Consider the following 10,412-nt stretch of genomic DNA (forward strand, 5'->3'; position numbering starts at 1 on the left):
ATCACAATAGAAGTCGTATTACTTGTGTTTAGAATTACTTATTTCGATTTGGTTTTCATAATTTGATGAAATAAAGACCAAAATTTTTGGCTTGGACGCATTGGGAATTTTACGCATTTTCAGATCTTCGCCTTCTTGCTTCATCTCCGCCTGCGTCATAGTGACCTTTCAGTTTGATACCTAAACACGTGGCAATGCCGCACAAAGGTGGCATGAACTCAGAATAACCAGATAATTATGGAGCCCCAATGTTTCGGACACCGAGAACCATTACAGAGGTTCATTTATGGAGTCTTAAAGGATGGCTTTATGTGCAGCTGCGTTTGAAACTGTGGCTTGAAAAGGCATATCAATATTTTTTAACCGCAGACAAAACACGGCCATTTCGGTCCAGTTTTGCCATTTCGTGCCGCTTCCTTTTCTCATTTACCCTTGAGGTATACGTTACCGAGGTTGGCTTTTTAGAGTAGGGCAATCTCTCTTGTTATGTCTGGCTCTACCCTCGTTGATGTATTTAGTAGATAAGCTTCACTAAATTAACCTAATTACGTGCAACCCTCTCTAGACGTCTCGAACCAGTGCAGTCTATTCGCAGCGGGTACCGGACACCGTGCAACACATGGGAATATTTTCACTTGTAGATAAGCTAATAATTTTCGAGTGCGATGAGATGGTGCGACGAGAAGTTGATACTGATCGTCTATTTTTCCTAGCACTGTGGAAAGTGTTTCAAAAAACGCTCTCAGTGCTCTCACCGACTAGTTCAACTGGCCGTAGCAGAGCACTCGGATTGACTAAACATTTAAAATTCTCCCATTGTTTCTTTATCTTTGGTAGCCGCGCAAATTAGAGGTGCCGTTGTAGATTTTCTAGGCTTGAATATATTGTTAGCGACTAATATTACACTTTTTAACCCCTTATGGCCTGCATGTGCACCATTACTGTGCACAACCATGCCTGCATCACATCGGGCCTCTTTGAAAAAACATCTCCACTAGTTAGCACATGGGAAGAGTTTCTTCCCAGAATGTAATACTTGTTAGTAAGACACCTATGACAGCGAAAAATTTATTTGTGATGGCGGAGACAGGTTGTCCCCATAATTTTACTGGTGTATGAAATGGAGGGCTGGGCAAACGAGAATACACGTTAGACCGTTTCCATGACTGGGAGACCACTTATTTGGTGGATTCAAATTTATCAATAAAAGGAAGACTGGCCTCTACGTAGAACTGCAGAATTCTTCTTAGACCACGCCAATCGTCTGCAAAAAGAAGACGCAACAGCTTTTTTCGCAAAAGTGCACCACGTGGGCCATGTATTTTGTGTGGGAATTCATGAAAAAATTGATAGCCGCTTCTTCTTTTCAGTAAAAAAAAAGGAGTTTTCCAATACTCGGGGAATTTGTGGACAGCATGACTCTACGCGATAACTACCTGCAAATCAAACAACATGATGAAAAACGAAAGCGCGATTGGCTGGAAGGAGGTATGAGAAAGCACAAATTTGAATGCCTTCAAGTAGACTACAGTCGTATTGCTATCTCACGTTTCAGCCAAGGACTGCTCTAAACTGTGCGGCTTGGGCTCTTATTTTTCGTTCATTGCAAAGGGCATCTGTGGAGATGTACTGTACCTTTCTTATTGGACAGATCAGCACTTCACGTCTTTGTAGCCGAATGCTTCCCCAGGAGTGCTGAGCGTAGGATATACAAAGACGTTTTTGTATTTCGAGGTAAAAAGCTGTGGTTTTAAAAGAAAACATCTGCCGCTCTTGGTCGGCTCAGTCCAAAGAATTTATGCAAGGTAATGATAAAGCCAAATAAAGCATTTCTTTTCTGAAGTTATGTCTTTCTTAGACTGAAAAAAGAAATGTTGGAATTGATGGACATAAAATGCCGGCAATAATACGCTCCGCCGGCGCCAGCGCTAACAATTCTTTTCAAAATTATGTCCGGGACCAGAATTGCTTTCTCCCCAGGCTGAAACGAACAAAAAGTGAAAGGTGTTGCAACACCTCTACACTAATGATCACCGTTAGCTGGCGCTGTCGAAGGCGGGATTCAAGAAAAGATTAGTTTATGGAGGGCGGGGAAAAACGAAGAGAGTGGGCGAGTTAGTACAAGTGTGGAGTGTTTGTACATTCAGTGTCATTTGCTATTTCTCTGAATCCTGGGATTCCATCCGTAGATTTCGGGAAGCAGTGAGTGAAAAAAAATAGGAGGAGACCTAGCCTCTGGTTATAAGGGTGTGACGCAACAGCGTGCATAGTTCCTTTCAGCGGTGTCTCGTCACATGCAGCCGCTGTTCTTTTTTCACACTCACTCATTTATCACAGTTATCACAACTCTGTTTCCGCGTTCTTGTCTTTGAGGTTTTTCATACAGTAGTTTACCGGAATCTCGTTAGTATCTCACTGATTAGCACAATATTATGTCACTAATTAGCACTTCTCGTGTTGGCTCCAATAATTGTCATATTACAAAGCTGGCAATTAAACCATCACGCACACATACACACACGTCACCCTTCTTGCACCTCAGACCAGTAAACGTCCTTACGTAATCTAAACGCCAGCGTGCCTGGCTGACCGCTCAAGGGGCTTGAGTTTAAGTCCACACTAAAATATATAAAAGAAATACTTTATGCAAAATCAAAAAACATTTTAAAGTTAAATTGTTGGACACATATGCGCTGACTATTACTGCGTGTTACAAGTCCTCTTTTCAATTATTCTCCTTGGAGACTTACACGCGTGGCCTGGATTTCTCGACACAGTGACGCCGTTAGGAGACGCCAAGTTTTCCGCTGAACGGTAGCCTGAACCCTCCCACGCTAATAAGTGAAACCACATGTGAGGCTGAAATCCGGATTGTGTTGTTGCTCTTACTAAAGTTAAACCAATAGAGTCGAGCCCACTTATAACGGCCTTAGCTATAAAGAATGCTCGCTTATTACGAACGATGGTGGTGCCACCGTCAAAGTATGCATTAGGCATGTACATTGAATCTCAGATACAAAACAAGTACGGCCACATAACTCAGTTACAGCGAACAAAAAAGGGCTGCAAACTCGACCCAGGGATCGAAAACTCCTTTGGAGGTGTGGATTGTGACAAACTAAACAAACAATGCTACCACACAAAGGCGAAAAATATTACGGGATGTATGGAAGGGCTACAAAATGTTTTGCTGAATGCGGCGGTCAAAAACTTATGTCTTTATAGGCCACTCCTAGCGCTTCGCATTACCATGGTGTGCACGAGTATTGACAGCAGTGACTGGTGGCCGAACTGTGTCAACCGGAATACTCGCAAGGCTCATTGCTTTGGAAGCTACATTCTGGTGCTCTGCAGAAGCGGCAAAAGTGCCTGGACGGTGCGAGGCACTTTTAAAGGGGCACCGCGATGATTTCCTCGGTACCAGTTAATATCATTAAATAGATTCGTCATGCTTTCCAGAGACCAGAGCAAAAAGAATTATTGAAATCGGAGCATGCAAACGAAAGTTATTCCACTCTGAAAATTCGAAATGAAAAGCTCAGACGAAAACGCACTTCACTCGCCCATTTCACTCACCCAGTACCGAGATTGGGCGCTACCAATCAGAACCGCGCCTGGCGCACACGCAGCGGAAGCGTGCATGCAGTTGTTGCTTTGTCGGGGCTGTAGACATCCGCTCATTTTGACGGCGTCTTCCCCCCGTGTACGCGACGCCGTACTCAGGGCAGGGGTGACAAACAACAAAGGAAGCTCCCCGAAGATTCTTTTTTAGTCGGACTGGAAGGCGGTAGGCAGTAGCCCTCCTCCCCCCCAAACTCGACTCCGGTCTCCTGTCCGGCCTTTCTTGTCGACTGGCTTTTTTTTTCGCTGCCGTCTTGGTATGGTCACGGCCGGTCTCGACGCGCGCGCTTTCTGGTTTGAGCCAAGGTTTTCTGAACAGCGCTGGCTGCCACGAAGGTTTGAAGCGGAATGGAAAATGTCGCCCCTAGCTGTATTCTTGTTAGTTTTCATTCGCTTTCCCTGCTTCTTTCCAGTTTTTGTGGCATGCGAAAAGCTTTCAGTACTCAGAGACATAATATTTTGGATTCATTTCGCAAGTATAAAGGAACTATAGTGTACTAGAATGAATCCTAATTCTAGTACACTATAAAGGAACAATATGCAAACTGGACGCCCCAACCAATGAGAAAGGCAGCGCCCTATCTGGATGCCGCCTCATTTCCGCTGCCGCAAATGGCCGCCGCGTTGCGACACCATCGGCTCGAAACAAGCATTTCTAGCGAAGATTAAAATATCAAATATGATTTCGGTGACCTCATTGCGCGTTCGGGACTCACAATGTCCCTTACTCTGCATACAAAGAATAAAGACACCATGCTTTATCTACGTCGCAGGGCACCTTTAAGGCGGAATCCTTTAATGTCTCATCGTTGTAAGCAGGAGTTATCGACAGAAATGTCACGCTTTTCATTTGGTCTAAATGGTCGTGACGTCCCAGTGCGCGAATTTCAAACGTGGACAATTGCAGTTTGGCTAATAACCATGCAACCAATTAAAGGGATGGTATAGCTATGCTACAAGTAAATTAGTAAAGCAAATAAATAAATATGACCGTGCAGGGAATTGGTTGAGTTGGGGAATCAAACCCCGGTCTCCGGAGTGCGAGACGAACATGCTAACGCCATGCCAACTCGACGGTTTGGAATGAACAAAGGCGCGTCTAGCGAATGCGGTGTCTTCGTCCACTCCGATTTTCCTCCGTTCCCGTTACGGTGGTGGTGGTGGTGACAACTTTTTAATAAACTAACGGAGAGTTCGCTGGCCAAAAATGGCCCTTTACATAGGTGGAGTCCTTAGTCCGGGACCCCGCTAGACGAGGCTGCTACTCGCGCCCGTTGGACTAGAGCCCTTTGAGACTCCAGCCTCAAGCAGTTGAGCAGGGCTACCTCCCACGCCTCTCGGGAAGGGGAAGGATTGGGGGGAAGGGAAGGATTTTTCTGACAGGCCCAAATCATGTGGGAGATATCGGATACTTCCCCACAGTGAGGGCAGCGTCCGTCAATTTTGGGGTCGAAATGTTTCGCTATAGCGAGACAGAACAGAGTGTTGGTCTGCAGGCGCCTCAGAGTTCGCTCATCGGCTTTACTCAGGCCCTTAGCAGGGACCGGGAAAAGCGGATGGCGTTCGCAATAGTCGCCCAGAATTTCTCTGAAACGCAGAAGCCGTTACACAATCTCCGAGCCGGAAGAGCCTGGATGAGGTGCCCAGTAGGCGACGTTCAGGTATCCACCGAGATATGCGAGACAGATACATTTCCTTTCCTCAAAAACTAATTTACCGACGACCAAGGCGTAGAGCTGGACGGGCGATGGCGTTCTGTGGACTTCCTGGCAGCGTTGCAAGACGCTGTCGCGTTCCACTCTTAGAGGCGAAGCTTAACATCTTAACCACACATCAGTGACACAAGCAGCAACACCGCGCTTAAGGCTTTCGCCTCACCGCACTTTAGTTCAACAAAGTGCCCCCCTGATTTTTTTTTATTCAACGAGTGTGTCACAAGCCTTGTGTGTCACGAGTGTGTCGCAACTCTTGTTCGTAGAGTGGCCCAAATTAAGGAAGAAAGTCCCGTTCGTCCTCGAACACCACTCCTGTCAATGCGGTGGCCACGCATTGACCAAAAACGCATGATTTCCGTACGGTAGTCACCAGTGCATACTGTTAGCAATTGACTGATCACGGTGCATCAAGATTTTCTTCCGTAAGGAAGTGTTGATGAACCCAGGAAAGATGGAAGCAGCTTTACTTGTGAAACGCATTTAGGTCTGCGGCAAGACGTCATCGATGCGCAGCTAGCCCGACTTGATATTGCCTTGTATGCCTTCATTGGTGCGAATGGTCACGCTGACTTTGGAGAGTCATACACTAACGATAATATTATTATGCGAAGATCGCACGCTCTCCTATTGCCAGGAATATGATGAAGACGATGAAAAGGACGTCGACCTACCGCAAGCTGCTGCGGAGGCTTCTGTTGCCATTAGTTGTATTGCATCCCTGAAAAAGCTTGTGGGCAGCAACGCTATCGGCGACGGGCATGTGACTGTCCTGAAGAGCTTGGAAAGCGCCGTAATATGCTCTAGTATGAATAAACAGACGCGCGCAGCGGAGTTGGACTTTCTATTTCTGGCTGCAGCATGGGAACTCCCCTTAATACGAACCTCGGGTACAACGAACGCAATCCGCGTTAACATCAGGTTTGTTATAAATCAGGTCGACGGTATAAGGTCAATTGTTTATGGTTTGGGACTAATGTATAAGAAGAACTAATGTTGAAGCTTCTAGAAGTAGGTTCTGTTTATCTTAAAAAGTTACATGCCATGAAAACAAGTTAAAATGAATTAATAGATAACGATGTGAATTGCTTCGTCAGCACCTCATCAGCTTCAAAACTTTCGCGAGACTGAGACGAGGGTCACACAACCAAGGAGTCAACGCAAAAGAAGCAGAGTACGCAGAACATTTTAGCTGCGCATTGTGTGAAAGGAAATGGGAAGGCCACATGGGCTATGTGTTATGCCCAGTGGAGCCTAATAGTAATAACTGGCAGAACTTGCTTTGATTGTCTGCATGTACCGCCTATCTCCTACAGAAAAAACAATTGGTGGCTAGGTGTGACATTGCTGTTTTGGTTTGGTCTAGAAATGAATATCTACCTCAGTGTTCTGCGGTCGAGCCAGCGTATATAGGGTAGGAAAATAAAAGGAACAAGCTGTGCCATGTAGAAGCCAGGACAGTTCATAAAACTCAGCTGCGTAGTCGCCTACCACAAATCGAAGACTCCTGTCCATGCATGTGTTGATTAGAGTGGGACAAGCACTAATACTCGTTCACAAGGCCTGCAGATCTGAATTCCAGCCATAGAATTGGCCTTTCCCACGCATTGGCACCAGTATTTATGAAATTGCTGTTTTCAAAAAACGAAATTCTCATAATCACCTCCGGCCGGTGATAACAGAGGCTTTTCATATACGCACGGGAAGACGTGAAAGCGTATTGCATACTGGCACTTTTGCATTTGCCATTTCACATCCTGCATGAAAGAACAAATAATACTACAGTTTGGGCGAGTTGTCGCTGAAGGCAAACAGGACACCACGTGTCATTTTTTATTTTTCTTCATTTTTGGTGTTTGCACTCTATAAAGCTATGAATTAAAGGTCCCATTACAGCGTGTTGCTTTGGGACCTCTTTCTGTAGGAAAAGAGTGTATTTTTATTGTATTTTAAGCAATAAACTTCAAACTTCAAAGAATTCGATTCGTTCCTTCACCCGCTCTAATAAAGGAGAGAAAGTGTAAGAGTTGCGGTTTTCGAGCTTGTGCCATCATTTAAATGTGAGCATTTTAAGAGAAATCGGAATGGTCTGGAGGCAAAATGAACAGAAAGGAACGATACTTTTCCAAAGTCTCATGAGAACAAAGTGGACATTTCGCGGTTTACTTGGCTCCCTCACAGGTGATACGATTTGAAGAACAAAGGACCTTTTAGGCCTTTATCTGGCCTACTTGCAGAGTTCAAGGAAAGGAGTGGTCGCCTTTTAGGCGTTTCAGCGAGGACAGTTAGGAATAACGTGCACACGATTCCTCTTTATGAAGTGGTGCTAAGGAACATTTCCTACGTCGCGTAGACCAAGACATAAGCTAATGGTATAAAACCGTGAGACCTGTTCATGGTTCTGCGTGTGCCCTGTATATGCCAGCACTTGAGAAGCTGGCGCTAAATTAGTTTATACACCGAATTATTGAATGAACGTTTTCTTTAGTGATGCATTATGCACTGGTATACATGCATCAATACAGTTGTATTCATCGTCGACCGCGAAATAATTGATATTTAAAATTCTGCTCTCATGCCTGCTTCTGTTCCAACAACCTTATAATGGATATGACGTTAAAGAGCACATCCTACATCCCGTGAGGTACGAAAAACACCGTTATAATAGCTCCTTCGCAACGCTAAAGCAAGCGTTCCAAATAAATTGAATGACAACAAACGAGAGGCTGTTTTATACAGAGAGAAGTTTTCATGCCGCACGTGAACAATATTCACATGCGAGGTCAAAGTCATCTTCCGGCTGTTGAAATGACAACTGAAACAGTATCACAGAAAACATTCAATCCCAAATTAGCTCATGTGATTCACTTTTTCTATTATATGAAGCATTCTCACGCATAAGAAGATACGCAAAGAAAATTTGATGTCTGTACTCTTTTAAATGAATTGGGCTTGTTGTAAATGCTCCTACTGGCTCTCAAAATCGCTCCCGGAAGCCTCAGAATGTTATCGATCGCAGTTTGCACACGGTGCAAGCCTCGGCCATCGTTGGTCTGCTCGTGAAGTCTTTGTGAAGTGTTCTTCGTCTCCGCAGTGCATCGGGCGGGACATTCAGTACAGCAAGGTTTATAGGCAACGGCTCGCGCTTGCTACTTTGTGCTTGGAGCGATCAAGTTTTCATGAGTTCTGGCCAACACCTAGATTCGAAATACTTTACACAGCGTTCCACTGATGCCCTTACTGAAATGAGCGGGCTGTGGGTTGTACTGCTCATGTCTGCATTTTCAAGTCCGTTCGGTTTACTGTTAAGCTGCTGTACTACGATGCCATCTAGTCATGGACCTTAGTTTTTTGGAAGCAGGTTAAGCAACTGCGCTCTTTTTAAAAAAAAGTATACTTGATAGAAGAGTCCTGTGTTTTCGAATAAGGGACTAATTACTCATTAGCATCCACAGAAGCCCAGCGTTACGGCTACAAAGGAAAGCTGTGCATCTTCCACGGTTCATCATCAGCCTGACAAAGCCCACTGTAGGACGAAGACCTCCCACATACTTCTCAAATTATTAACCTTGCCGTTTGCCAGCTGCAGACAGCGTATCCCCGCAAACTTTTTCCAGATACCTATCATTTTTCTTTCCGAATCTCGCTGCGTTGACCTTAACTTCAGCTTAACCCTCTTTGTTAGCCTCCACGTTTCTGCCCAATAGGTGAGCCCCGATAAGATGCAGCTGTTGTATTCTTTTCTCTTGAAGGATAGTGGCAAACTTCCATTCATGATTTGAGAGAACCTGCCATATGCGCTCCACCCCTTTGTTATTCTTCTAGTTATTTCCCTCTCATGATCCGCATCAGCGGCCACTGCATACAAAAAGTAGATATATTCGTTTTCTACTTCCAGGCCCTCGCTACCAACTGCAAACTGCTCTTCCCTTTCTAGACTGTTGAGCATTACTTTGGTTGAGCATAGTGGTGTTCTGAGCCAGTTGGTAAAGCATGTTTAAGGGAGGCGTAGCGCGAACAAAGACTGTCCTTTGTCTTGTGTCTCTCTCGTCCCTGTCTTTTTTCGCGCTACGCCTCCCTTAAACATTACTTTGGTTTACTGCATGTTAATTTTCGAACCCACCGTTGTGATCTGACTGTTCAACTCATTCATCATGCTTTGCAATTCATGTCCTGAGTGACTTAGCAAGGCAATGTCGTAAGCGAATCGCAGATTACTTTAGTATTCTCCATTAATTCTTATCCCCAACTGTCTCCAATTCAGGCTTCGGAATACCTCCTGTAAACAAGCGATGAATAGCATAGGCGAGAGTTTGTCTCCCTGCCTGACATGTTTCCTTACTAGAATTTTAGTGCTGACTTTATGGAGGACCATTGCAGTAGTGCAGTGGTTAAAGTATATATATATATATATATATATATATATATATATATATATATATATATATATATATATATATATATATATATATAGCGATGTATACGCTTCGTTAAAGGAAACATTTATTCGACTCGACGTTTCGATCGGAAGACCGATTTTCTTCCAGAAGAAGATCGGACTTCCGATCGAAACGTCGATTCGAATAAATACGTATACTTCGCTATATACTCTTGTAAGCAGCCAAGAGCTTTAAGTACTTGACTGCTTACAGGAGTATATAGCGAAGTATACGCTTCGTTAAAAGAAACACATTTATTCGACTCGACGTTTCCATCGGAAGATCGATCTTCCTCAGGAGTAAATTTACTTTGTTAATGCATCCCCTTTCATAGGGGTGGGCACAGAACAGGTAAATGAGAAACACAAAGCACATAGCAGAAAAATACACATTAAAAAAATTCTGCGTGCTACCCACACGCAGAAAAAATAGAGAGTGCGATTAACAGGTACTCAGTAAGAAAGTACAACGTCCAGATGCGGCCTCTGCTTTGTTAAGCACCACAGGCTTGCTGACTGACAGGCGTTCCCAGCTCCGAGATGCTCGACAGGGTGCGTGGCCGTGCAGAAAGGCTCTTCTACTCCCTGGGTCCGCAATGCCCGCATGACTTCTGAGGTTTCCGCTGAGTCAAATGCTATCT

Source organism: Amblyomma mixtum, chromosome 2, assembly GCF_055824585.1.
Source record: "Amblyomma mixtum isolate Tamu chromosome 2, ASM5582458v1, whole genome shotgun sequence".
NCBI lineage: Eukaryota > Metazoa > Arthropoda > Arachnida > Ixodida > Ixodidae > Amblyomma > Amblyomma mixtum.